Genomic DNA, 14,228 nt, shown 5'->3' with positions numbered 1-14,228 from the left:
AACAAAACCAAAGAAAGCAGTGGTCAGTATCTCATTACCAGTGCTTGACTGTTCTCTAATGTTGCATGTATTTCTTTTACTTCCCCAAATAGACTGGAAATTTCTTAAGAAGTCTTACATCTGTGATAAGGTAATCCTAGGTTGAAAACTGAACTATGACTATTGAGAACTCTTGAAGAAGACAACATTCCTTCCAGTTTTATGCCTATCAGACTCAACACCCTCTCTTTATTAATTTTCTAAAAATATTTTATTTATTTATTCATGCGAGACACAGAGAAAGAGGCAGAAACCTAGGCAGAGGGAGAAGCAGGCTCCCTGCAGGGAGCCTGATGTGGGACTCGATCCCTGGACCCAGGATCATACCCTGAGCCAAAGGCAAATGCTCAACCACTGAGCCACCCAGGCATCCCTCAACACCCTCTCTTTAAAACAAATACTTTGAAATGACCACTATACCATCTCAAATGTAATTATTTGGTGGTGTAAGCAACAAACAAATAATTTTGGTCAAAAAAAGCTCTAGTGTCCTCTCTATGATACAGAAGAGAAATAAAATGAATTTTATTTAAAACAAAATTACAACATATATTGTTGTTATAAACATATGAACACCACAAACAAAAAGTAGTGCTTTGGGGACACGTGGGTGGCTCAGTGGTATATATATATATCCATTCATATATTAGTGGACACGTGGGCTGCTTCCATATCTTGACTATTGTAAATAATGTTGCAATAAACATTGGGGTGCATATATCCCTTCAAATTATTGTTTTTCTCTTCTTTGGGTAAATACCCAGTATTTAGTGATTACTGGATCATATGCTTGTTCTATTTTTAACTTTTTGAGGAACCTCTATATTGTTTTCCACAGCGGCTGCACCAGTTTTCATTCCTGCAATCAGTGTATGAGGGTTCCTTTTTCTCCATATCCTCACCAACACTTGTTTCTTAAGTTTTTTATTTTAGCCATTTTGACAAGTATGAGGTGATATCTCGCTGTGCTTTTGATTCACATTTCCCTGATCATGAGTGATGTTGAGCATCTTTTCGGGTGTCTATTGGCTATCTTATCTGTATGTCTTTGGAAAAATGTGTGTTTGTATCTTCTGCCCAGTTTTTAATTGGATTGTTTTTTGGTGTTGAGTTGTGTAAATTCTTTATGTATTTTGGATATTAAGCCCTTACCATATATATCATTTGCAAATATTATCTCCCATTCAGTAGGTTGTCTTTTAGCTTTGTTGTTTTCTTTGCTGTGCAGAAGTTCTTATTTTGATATAGTCACAATAGTTTATTTTTGCTTTCACTTCCTTTGCCTCAGGAGACATATCTACAAAAATGTTCTGTGATTGATATCAGAGAAATGCATCATGTGGTTTTCTAGGATTCGTATAGTTTCAGATCATATATTTAGGTCTTTAATCAATTTTGAGTTTACTTTGGTGTGTGGTGAAAGTGGTCTAGTTTCATTCTTTTACATGGAGATGTCCAATTTTGCCAACACCATTTGTTGAAGAGACTCTTTCCCATTGGATATTTTTGCGACTTTTGTCAAGGAATGACCATAATTGTGGATTCATTCCTGGGCTTTGTATTCTACTTCTTTGATCTATGTGCCTTTTTTTTTCCAGTACCATATGCTTCGATTACTATAGCTTTGTAATATAACTTGAAGTCTAGAATTGTCATTCCTCCAGTTCTGTTTTCCTTTTCAGATTTATCTAGTATTTATTTATTTATTTATTTATTTATTTATTATTATTTATGATAAATAGAGAGCAAGTAAGTAAAGGGGCAGAGGGAGAGAATATTTGAGCAGACTCCCTGCTGAATGCAGATCTCAACTTGGGGCTTGATCTCATGACATTGAGATCATGCATGACCTGAGCTGAAACCAAGAGTTGGACACTTAACCGACAGAGCCACCCAGGTGTCACTGTTTTTCTTTTACAATATTGCTTTGTTTGGGGTCTTTTGTGCTTCGCTGTAAATCCTGGGGTTGTTTGTTCTAGCTCTGTGAAAAATGCAATTGGTATTTTGATAGGCATTACATTAAGTGAGTATGTTGCTTTGAGTAGTATAGACATTTTAATAATATTAGTTCTTCCAACTCATGAGCATGGGATATCTTTCTATTCATTTGTGTTGTCTTCAATTTCTTTCATCAATGTTTTATAACAGGTCTTTCACCTCTTTGGTTAAATATATATATATATATATATATATATATACATATATATATATATATATATCATGTCATCTGCAAATTAATGTTACCTTTTAAAATTGAATTGAATTGAATTGAATAGGAAAACGTTTCCAGAATGATAGTGTATCACTTAATGTTGCATTTAGCTGAATGTAACAGAAACAAAATTGAAATGGATTACCAAAAAGGTTTTTTTTCTTTTTTAAAGATTGATTGATTGATGAGAAAGAAAGAGAGAGAATGAGTGGAAGGGACAGAGGGAGAGGGAGAGTAAATCCCAAGGAGACTCCTCACTGAGCCCCTGATGCAGAACTTGATCTCATGACCCTGAGATCACAATCGAGCCAAAAGCAAGAGTCAGAAGCCTAACCAACTGCCCCACCCAGTCCCCATGCAGGTGCCCCCATTTTATTTTTTTCCTATAACAAGAACTCCCCAAATAGGTAGTCTCAAAAACTGATAAAATGGCTTTAAAATGTCCATGGACCATGGAATGTGTGTTGTATTCCTAGCATGTTTGCACCCCATTTAGGTAAAAGAGGGAAAAGGGGAAAGATAAAAAAATTATTACCAGGCAAGTAGGCCACCTTTCAAACAGTATCTACCAAGTGATTTCTGCTTGCATCTTCTTGGCTGGACTGTTTCACAAGCCCACCACTGTCATTTAAACCTCAGAATAATGCAGGTACTGTTATTACTGCATTTTACAGATGAAAAAAACTACAGTTTGGGGAACTTAAGGAAATTGTCCAAGATTTTATAGCTAGGATAAGATAAAGCTTAAATTTGATCTAGGCAGTTAGACCCAAAGTTTTCATCCTTGAATAGTCTACTAAAACATAAATCTAAAATGTCTCAATTTTAAAATTATGAAAACATCATTAGTCTAGTTTTAAATCAATTCATGTAAGATATTGGTCTGATTATTTTAATTTCTGAATCTAGCAAAAAGAAGCATAGAATCACCTGAATACATTTTTGAATAGCATTCAAAAATTACAAACTTGTCATTGTAATTTTTCCTCATGATATCTTTCTGATTGATAGCACTGCATTGAATAATTTCTGAAAATTGCAGTCTAAATTCTCAGAAAAGTGTGGATTCATACTTTTTATAAATATATAAAATGCAAAATTTTCAAGTTAATTCATGTACTGATTATAATTTGGCTAGATCAGTCTAGAAGACTAACAACACTATGAAAAAGAATCAAGCAATCTGTAACAAAAGAGGAATAAAAATAGACATTCTTTCTCAGATTTTTAAAAATGATTTGATTTATTTATTTGAGAAAGAGAGCACAAGCAAGGGGAAACGGTAGAGGGAGAGGGAGTAGCAGACTTCCCCACTGAGCAGGGAGAAGAGTGTGGGAATTGATCACAGGACCCTGGGATCATGACCTGAGCAGAAGGCAGACACTTAACTAACTGAGCCACCCAGGCACCCTTTCTCAGATATTTTACTGACATAACTAGTTATATTAACTACTCATATGACTCCATACGTAATTATGAAATTAATAGAAAAGAGAATAATGAATTTTTATTTTTAAAAATACTAAGTGAAACCATTATGTAAACAAGTTTCAAGTTAGCTGAATCTAAAAGAACTACATTGATTAGCAAAATACAGTGGTAAAGAATTTAGACAATTTTATATCATTATCTCTGAATGGCTACTGCAATTGCCACACAAATAAATTAAGTTCCACAAAAGTTAACAAATGCATAATATCTTCCTATCAGTTGTTTTTTCTCCTCTGTCATTTTTTATTTTGTTTATTTGCATTTTTTTAATGAATCTGGCTAGAGGTTTATCACTTTTGTTGATCTTTTCAAAGAATCAGCTCCTTGTGTCATTGATCTGTTTTATTGTTTTTGTAGGTTCTATATCATTTATTTCTGCTCTATCTTTAATATTTCCTTCCTTCTGCTCTTTTGGAATTTTGTTTGTTTGTTTTTGTTTTTGTTTTGTTTTTTGGAGCTCCTTTAGGTGTAAGGTTAGGTTGAGATTTTTCTTGCTTCTTGCAGTTGGCCTCTAATTCTATAAATTCATTTTAAAACAGCTACATCCCAAAGAATTTTTTTAATAATAAATTTATTTTTTATTGGTGTTCAATTTACCAACATACAGAATAACACCCAGTGCTCATCCCGTCCAGTGCCCCGCTCAGTACCTGTCACCCATTCACCCCCACCCCCCCCTCCCCTTCCACCACCCCTAGTTCGTTTCCCAGGGTTAGGAAACGACTAACTTTATGTTCTGTCTCCCTTTCTGATATTTCCCACACATTTCTTCTCCCTTCCCTTATATTCCCTTTCACTATTATTCATATTCCCCAAATGAATGAGAACATATAATGTTTGTCCTTCTCCGATTGACTTACTTCACTTAGCATAATACCCTCCAGTTCCATCCACGTTGAAGCAAATGGTGGGTATTTGTCATTTCTAATGGCTGAGGAATATTCCATTGTATACATAAACCACATCTTCTTTATCCATTCATCTTTTGATGGGCACCGAGGCTCCTTCCACAGTTTGGCTACTGTGGACATTGCTGCTAGAAACATCGGGGTGCAGGTGTCCCAGCGTTTCATTGCATCTGAATCTTTGGGGTAAATCCCCAACAGTGCAATTGCTGCGTCGTAGGGCAGGTCTATTTTTAACTCTTTGAGGAACCTCCACACAGTTTTCCAGAGTGGCTGCACCAGTTCACATTCCCACCAACAGTGTAAGAGGGTTCCCTTTTCTCCGCATCCTCTCCAACATTTGTTGTTTCCTGCCTTGTTAATTTTCCCCATTCTCACTGGTGTGAGGTGGTATCTCATTGTGGTTTTGATTTGTATTTCCCTGATGGCAAGTGATGCAGAGCATTTTCTCATGTGCATGTTGGCCATGTCTATGTCTTCCTCTGTGAGATTTCTCTTCATGTCTTTTGCCCATTTCATGATTGGATTGTTTGTTTCTTTGGTGTTGAGTTTAATAAGGTCTTTATAGATCTTGGAAACTAGCCCTTTATCTGATGCATGTCATTTGCAAATATCTTCTCCCATTCTGTAGGTTGTCTTTTAGTTTTGTTGACTGTATCCTTTGCTGTGCAAAAGCTTCTTATCTTGATGAAGTCCCAATAGTTCATTTTTGCTTTTGTTTCTTTTGCCTTCGTGGATGTATCTTGCAAGAAGTTACTGCGGCTGAGTTCAGAAAGGGTGTTGCCTGTGTTCTCCTCTAGGATTTTGATGGAATCTTGTCTCACATTTAGATCTTTCATCCATTTTGAGTTTATCTTTGTGTATGGTGCAAGAGAGTGGTCTAGTTTCATTCTTCTGCATGTGGATGTCCAATTTTCCCAGCACCATTTAGTGAAGAGACTGTCTTTCTTCCAATGGATACTCTTTCCTCCTTTATCCAATATTAGTTGACCATAAAGTTGAGGGTCCACTTCTGGGTACTCTATTGTGTTCCATTGATCTATGTGTCTGTTTTTGTGCCAGTACCACACTGTCTTGATGACCACAGCTTTGTAGTACAACCTGAAATCTGGCATTGTGATGCCCCCAGCTATGGTTTTCTTTTTTAAAATTCCCCTGGCTATTCGGGGTCTTTTCTGATTCCACACAAATCTTAAAATAATTTGTTCTGACTCTCTGAAGAAAGTCCATGGTATTTTGACAGGGATTGCATTAAACGTGTAAATTGCCCTGGGTAACATTGACATTTTCACAATATTAATTCTGCCAATCCATGAGCATGGAATATTTTCCCATCTCTTTGTGTCTTCCTCAATTTCTTTCAGAAGTGTTCTATACTTTTTAGGGTATAGATCCTTTACCTCTTTGGTTAGGTTTATTCCTAGGTATCTTATGCTTTTGGGTGCAATTGTAAATGGGATTGACTCCTTAATTTCTCTTTGTTCAGTCTCATTATTAGTGTATAGAAATGCCATTGATTTCTGGGCATTGATTTTGTATCCTGCCACGCTACCAAATTGCTGTATGAGTTCTAGCAATCTTGGGGTGGAGGCTTTTGGGTTTTCTATGTAGAGTATCATGTCATCGGCGAAGAGGGAGAGTTTGACTTCCTCTTTGCCAATTTGAATGCCTTTAATGTCTTTTTGTTGTCTGATTGCTGAGGCTAGGACTTCCAGTACTATGTTGAATAGCAGTGGTGAGAGTGGACATCCTGTCTGGTTCCTGATCTTAGGGGAAAGGCTCCCAGTGCTTCCCATTGAGAATGATATTTGCTGTGGGCTTTTCGTAGATGGCTTTTAAGATGTCGAGGAAAGTTCCCTCTATCCCTACACTCTGAAGAGTTTTGATCAGGAATGGATGCTGTATTTTGTCAAATGCTTTCTCTGCATCTATTGAGAGGATCATATGGTTCTTGGTTTTTCTCTTGCTGATATGATGAATCACATTGATTGTTTTACGAGTGTTGAACCAGCCTTGTGTCCCGGGGATAAATCCTACTTGGTCATGGTGAATAATTTTCTTAATGTGTTGTTGGATCCTATTGGCTAGTATCTTGTTGAGAATTTTTGCATCCATGTTCATCAGGGATATTGGTCTGTAATTCTCCTTTTTGGTGAGGTCTTTGTCTGGTTTTGGAATTAAGGTGATGCTGGCCTCATAGAATGAATTTGGAAGTACTCCTTCTCTTTCTATCTTTCCAAACAGCTTTAGTAGAATAGGTATGGTTTCTTCTTTAAACGTTTGATAGAATTCCCCTGGGAAGCCATCTGGCCAAGGGCTTTTGTGTCTTGGGAAGGTTTTGATGACTGCTTCAATTTCCTCCCTGGTTATTGGCCTGTTCAGGTTTTCTATTTCTTCCTGTTCCAGTTTTGGTAGTTTGTGGCTTTCCAGGAATGCGTCCATTTCTTCTAGATTGCCTAATTTATTGGCGTAGAGCTGTTCATAATATGTTTTTAAAATCGTTTAGTATTTCCTTGGTGTTGGTAGTGATCTCTCCTTTCTCATTCATGATTTTATTAATTTCAGTCTTCTCTCTCTTCTTTTTAATAAGGTTGGCTAATGGTTTATCTATCTTATTAATTCTTTCAAAGAACGAACTCCTGGTTTTGTTGATCTGTTCCACAGTTCTTCTGGGCTCGATTTCATTGAGTTCTGCTCAAACCTTTATTAACTCTCTTCTTCTGCTGGGTGTAGGATCTATTTGCTGTCTTTTCTCTAGCTCCTTTATGTGTAAGGTTAGTTTTTGTATTTGAGTTCTTTCCAGTTTTTTTTTTTAATTTTTATTTATTTATGATAGTCACACACACAGAGAGAGAGAGAGGCAGAGACACAGGCAGAGGGAGAAGCAGGCTCCATGCACCGGGAGCCCGACGTGGGATTCGATCCCGGGTCTCCAGGATCGCGCCCTGGGCCAAAGGCAGGCGCTAAACCGCTGCGCCACCCAGGGATCCCTCTTTCAAGTTTTTGAATGGATGCTTGTATTGCGATGTATTTCCCACTCAGGACTGCTTTTGCTGCATCCCAAAGATTTTGAATGGTTGTATCTTCATTCTCATTAGTTTCCATGAATCTTTTTAATTCTTCCTTAATTTCCTGGTCCATCCTTTCATCTTTTAGCAGGATGGTCCTTAACCTCCACGTGTTTGAGGTCCTTCCAAACTTCCTGTTGTGATTTAGTTCTAATTTCAAGGCATTATGATCTGAGAATATGCAGGGGATGATCCCAATCCTTTGGTATCCATTCAGACCCGATTTGTGACCCAGTATGTGGTCTATTCTGGAGAAAGTTCCATGTGCACTTGAGAAGAATGTGTATTCAGTTGAGTTTGGATGTAAAGTTCTGTAGATATCTGTGAAATCCATCTGGTCCAGTGTATCATTTAAAGCTCTCGTTTCTTTGGAGATGTTGTGCTTAGAAGACCTATCGAGGGTAGAAAGAGCTAGATTGAAGTCACCAAGTATAAGTGTATTATTATCTAAGTATTTCTTCACTTTGGTTATTAATTGATTGATATATTTGGCAGCTCCCACATTCGAGGCATATATATTGAGGATTGTTAAGTCCTCTTGTTGGATAGATCCTTTAAGTATGATATAGTGTCCCTCTTCATCTCTCACTACAGTCTTCGGGGTAAATTTTAGTTTATCTGGTATAAGGATGGCTACCCCTGCTTTCTTTTGAGGATCATTTGAATGGTAAATGGTTCTCTAACCTTTTATTTTCAGGCTGTAGGTGTCCTTCTGTCTAAAATGAGTCTCCTGTAGACAGCAAATAGATGGGTCCTGCTTTTTTATCCAGTCTGAAACCCTGCGCCTTTTGATGGGGTCATTAAGCCCGTTCACGTTCAGAGTTACTATTGACAGATATGAGTTTAGTATCATCATGATATCTATTCAATCCTTGTTTTTGTGGATTGTTCCACTGAACTTCTGCTTAAAGGGGAATTTTAAGAGACCCCTTAAAATTTCTTGCAGAACTGGTTTGGAGGTCACATATTCTTTCAGTTCCTGCCTGTCTTGGAAGCTCTTTATCTCTCCTTCCATTCTGAATGAGAGCCTTACTGGATAAAGTATTCTTGGTTGCATGTTCTTCTCATTTAGGACCCTGAATATATCCTGCCAGCCCTTTCTGGCCTGCCAGGTCTCTGTGGAGAGGTCTGCTGTTACCCTAATACTCCTCCCCATAAAGGTCAGGGATTTCTTGTCTCTTGCTGCTTTAAGGATTTTCTCTTTATCTTTGGAATTTGCAAGCTTCACTATTAAATGCCGAGGTGTTAAAGGGTTTTTATTGATTTTAGGGGGGGGGTCTCTCTATTTCCTGGATCTGAATGCCTGTTTCCCTTCCCAGATTAGGAAAGTTTTCAGCTATGATTTGTTCAAATACATACTCTGGCCCTCTGGCCCTTTCGGTGCCCTCGGGAACCCCAATTAAACGTAGGTTTTTCTTCCTCAGGCTGTCGTTTATTTCCCTTAATCTGTCTTCATGGTGTTTTAATTGTTTGTCTCTTTTTTCCTCAGTTTCCCTCTTTGCTATCAACTTGTCTTCTATGTCACTCACTCATTCTTCCACCTCGTTAACCCTCGTCGTTAGGGCTTCTAGTTTGGATTGCATCTCATTCAATTGATTTTTAATTTCTGCCTGATTAGATCTAAATTCTGCAGTCATGAAGTCTCTTGAGTCCTTGATGCTTTTTTCTAGAGCCACCAGTAGCTGTATAATAGTGCTTCTGAATTGGCTTTCTGACATTGAATTGTAATCCAGACTTTGTAACTCTGTGGGAGAGAGGGCTGTTTCTGATTCTTTCTTTTGAGGTGAGGTTTTCCTTCTAGTCATTTTGCTCAGTGTAGAGTGGCCAAAAACAAGTTGTATTGGGAAAAGGAGAAAAAGAGAAAAGAGAAAGAAGGAAAGAAAAAAGAAAAAAGGAAGAAAAAAGAACAAAAGAGAAGAAAAAGAGAAAGAAAAAGAAAGAAAAAAAGGGTGGGGGAAGCAAACTGAAATCAAAAAGCAAAACAAACAAGCTAACAAACACGGGGGAGTATCTTCTGATTCTGTATAGTTTAAGTCCCTTGACTTCCCCTGGAACTGGTCTGTCTAGCTGGTCTTCTGGGGGAGGGGCCAGTTGTGCTGTTTTTCAGGTGTTAGCACTTGGGGGAGCTGCTCTGCCCCTGCCTGCTGCAGGGCTCAGCGGGGGTTGTTTACCCCGTGGGGCCCCAGGAGGAACAGCCGCAGTGGCTATGGCAACTCTGGAAGCCTGGATTCAGCCTCCGCAGGAACTACGGGGCTCGGGCTCTCTGCTCTCCGTCCGCAGGGCCTGGAGGCTCCGGGGCGGGGCCGCTGATCTGCTCAGCTCGGGGCAGGAGCGTCCTCGCTGTCCTGGGCCCTCCCGGCCTCTGCCTGTCCCGGGGGAGGCCGGATCCTGGGCTGTGTCCCGGCGCCCTGTGCTCCGGGGCCTGCGCTGTTGGATTCGCGCTCCCGCCCCGCAGCCCCCTCCGCGGAGCCGCCGCCCGAGCCCCTCCGAGCTGCTCCGAGTCCACCGTGCGTGCTGCAGCCCTTAGGGAGCTCGGCGCACTCTCCCGGGCGCAGGTGTCTGTTAGTGTCCCCGGGAGCCCGAGGGCATCCCCGCCCTCCTGGGTCCTGCTCTAACTCCCTGCGAGCCCCTTGCCACCCGGGAAGGTTGGTGCAGCTCCTGCTCCTCCGGGACGGGGCTCTCCTGTCCTGGGGACACTCGCCCCGGCCTCAGCCCGGCTCCTCGCGGGGCCCCTCCCCCTCGGAGGCCTTTTGTTCCTTTATTTCTTTTTCCCCGTCTTCCTACCTTGATAGAAGCGCGAACTCTTCTCACTGTAGCGTTCCAGCTGGTCTCTCTTTAAATCTCAGGCCGAATTCGTAGATTTTCAGGATGATTTGAAGGTTATCTAGGTAATTTGGTGGGGACAGGTGATTTGGGACCCTGCTCTTCCGCCATCCTGCTCCTCCCCCCATCCCAAAGATTTTGTACTGTTTTGTTTTCATTTTTCTCCACATGATTTTTTTTAAAGATTTATTTATTTATTCATGAGAGACAGGGCAAGAGAAAGGCAGAGACATAGGCAGAGAGAGAAGCAGGCTCCATCCAGGGAACTCAACGTGGGACTCGATCCCAAAACTCTGGGATCACGCCCTGAGCCAAAGGCAGACGCTCAACCGCTGAGCCACCCAGGCGTCCCTCCACATGATTTTTTATTTATTTTTTGATTTTGTGGCTGACCCACTCATTGTTTAGTAGCATGTTATTTAACCTCCATGAATTAATTTGTGGCCTTTCCAGATTTTTTCTTGTGATTGATTTCTAGTTTATATCATTGTGCTAAAAAAGATGCATGGTGTGATTTCAATCTTTTTAAATTTGAGATTGGTTTTGTGCTCTAATATGTGATCTATTCTGGAGAATGTTTCATATGCACTTCAAAGAGCAGTGTATTCTGCTCTTTTAGGATGGCATGCTCTGAATTTATGTGTTAGATCTATATGGTATAGGGGATCCCTGGGTGGTGCAGCGGTTTAGCGCCTGGCTTTGGCCCAGGGCGCGATCCTGGAGACCCGGGATCGAATCCCACATCAGGCTCCCGGTGCATAGAGCCTGCTTCTCCCTCTGCCTATGTCTCTGCCTCTCTCTCTCTCTCTCTCTCTCTCTCTCAAAAAAAAGATCTATATGGTATATTGTGCTATTCAAAACTACTGCTCTGTGTTGATTTTCTGTTTGGGTGATCTGTCCATTGATGTAAGTGGGTGTTCAAGTCCCCATTATTGTATTACTACCAATTCATTTTTCTTTAAGTTTGTCATTAACTAGTTTATGTATTTGGGTGCTCCCATGTTGGGTGCATAAATATTTACAAGTGTTATATCTTCTTGTTGGATTGTCCCCTTTATTATTATATAGTATCATTCTTTGTTTCTTGTTACAGTCTTTGTCTTAGTCTATTTTAACTAATATAAGTACTGCTACCCTATCTTTCTCTTGAGTACATTTGCATGATAAATATTCCTCCATCCTCTCACTTTCAATCGGAGGGTGTTTTTAGATCTTCCAAAGAGTCTCTTATAGGCAGCATATAGATGAGTATTGTTTTTTTTATCCATTCTGTCACCCTATGTCTTTTGACTGGAGTGTTTAGTCCATTTACATTCAAAGTAATTATTGGTAAGTATGTATATATTGTCATTTTGTTCCTTGTTTTGTGGTTGTTTCTGTAGTTCTTCCATGATCGTTTCTTTTCTTGCTCTCTTCTCTCATGATTTGCTGGCTTTCTTTAATGATATACTCGGATTCCTTTCTCTTTATTTTTTGCATATCTCTTACTAGCTTTTTATTTGTTGTTACAATCAAGTTTATATATAACATCTTCTGTGTATAGCAGTGTATATTAAGTTGATGGTCACTTAAGTTTGAGTCCATTCTTTACTCCACTCCCCCACATGCTTTAGATATATGTTGTCATACTTTACATCCTTTTATTTTGTGAGTCCCTTGACTGATTTTTACAGATATACCGATTTTTCCTGATTTTGTACTATTTTTCTTACTCTTACTTATGATTTTTCTCTTTCCATTCAGAGTTCCCTTTAAAATTTCTTATAGGGCTGGTTTCATGGTCATAAATTCTATCTGGTTGGTCTGAGAAACTCCTTAACTCTCTTTCTATTCTGAATGATAGCCTTGCTGGATAGAATATTTTGGCTACAGATTTATTTTTTTTTCCTTTCAGCACTTTGAATATATCATGCCACTTTCTTCTGGACTGCCAAGTTTCTGCTGAAAATCTACTGATGGCCTTAGAGGGCTTCCTCCATATGCAACTGTGTTCTTTTCTCTTGCTGCTTTTAAAATTCTCTCTTAATTACTACTTTTTGCTGTTTTATTACTATATGCCTTGGTGTAGACCTCCTTGTTTGATTTTGGAAGGCAGGGAATCTCTGTGCCGCCTCAATCTGGATATCTGTTTCCTTCCCCAGAATTGGGAACTTTTCAGTTATTATGTTTTTAAATATGTTTTCTGTCCCCTTTTCTCTCTCTTCTTCTTGGATCCCTTTAATGAGAATGTTATTACATTTGATGGAGTGATTGAGTTTCCTCAGTCTATTCTCATTTTGCACAATTTTTTTCTCTTACCTACAGCTTACTTTCCATTATTCTGGTCTCCAAGTCACTATATCATTCTTCTGCTTCCTCTAGCCTGCTATTTATTCTTCTCGTTATTTTAAATTTCATTTATTGTATTTTTCATCTCTGGTTTGTTCTTTTTTATGTTTTATATCTCTTTGTAAGGGATGTCCTGATGTCCTCCACTGTTTTCTCAAGACCAGTGAGTGTCTTTATGATCATTATTTAATTTTTTTAAAGATTTATTTATTTATTTATGATAGACATGGGTGGGGGGCAGAGACACAGGAGAAGGGAGAAGCAGGCTCCATGCCAGGAGCCCGACGCGGGACTCGATCCCGGGACTCCAGAATCGCACCCTGGGCCAAAGGCAGGCGCCAAACCGCTGAGCCACCCAGGGATCCCCTATGATCATTACTTTAAATTGTCTATCAGACGTATTATTTATATCTGTTTCACTTAGGTTCTTGCTGTGTTTTTGGCCTATTCTTTCATTTGGGGCATATTCCTCTGTCTCCTTGCTTTGTCTGCCTCTCTGTGTCTATTTCTCTGTGTTAGGGAGGTTAGCTACATCTCCTGCTGTAATATGTAATCACCATATGAAGAAAAGTTCCTGCGGTGCCCTGCAGTGCACTGTCCCTTGTTCACCAGTATCTGGCACTTCAGTGATATTTCCTATATGTGTTGTGTGTGCCCAACTGTTGTGCCCTGGCCACTTTTTCCTTTAGTCCCTTTGTCCACGGAGGCCCTGTCTGCTTACTTTTGGGGAGTGCTTGGTCCCTGGTCAGAGTGAGGCACACAGTTATAACAAGGTATAAACTGATGTGTTGGTGAAATGAGACCTGACACCATCCACTGAGACTGAGGCCTCACGACATATGCTGGCCAGGAAAAGGGAAATGTGGTCTTGGGAAGATTTTTCCAATCTTCTGGGGGTGGGGATCCACGACCCTACTGAGGCAGATGTGACTGGGAAGAGTGGATCCACCAAAGCACAGGAAGGTAGGGTTTTGTGTAAACAAGTTTGGTAGTGAATGTATGCTGGTTCCCACTGGTGGCCATGTGTTTGTGCTGGATTCTGGAGGGCAGAGGAGAGAGATGGCACCTACCAGCTCCTTTGTTTCTGGAGAAGTCTTTCTGGGAAACTTGCCCCTTCTGGGATATGCTCTGATATGCATAAATAATTCTTCCATGTGCCCTATGTGTTTTTTAAGCTGTTGCTTCTATGCTGTAACTCTGTGGGCTGTTTGTGTTCTCTTTAAGGACAGGGACTTGGCTTTCTGTCATACTCCAGATTCTCTCAGAACTTAGTCCTCTGATTTTTAAAATTCCAAACTTTAAGTCTCAGTGTTTGTAAGAACTCATGAAATTCAGCCCCTATAGTTCTGAAAGCCAAGTGTT

The sequence above is a fragment of the Nyctereutes procyonoides genome, unplaced genomic scaffold (genome assembly GCF_905146905.1).
Source record: "Nyctereutes procyonoides isolate TBG_1078 unplaced genomic scaffold, NYPRO_anot_genome, whole genome shotgun sequence".
NCBI lineage: Eukaryota > Metazoa > Chordata > Mammalia > Carnivora > Canidae > Nyctereutes > Nyctereutes procyonoides.
Note: the sequence above shows the minus strand (reverse complement) of the source record.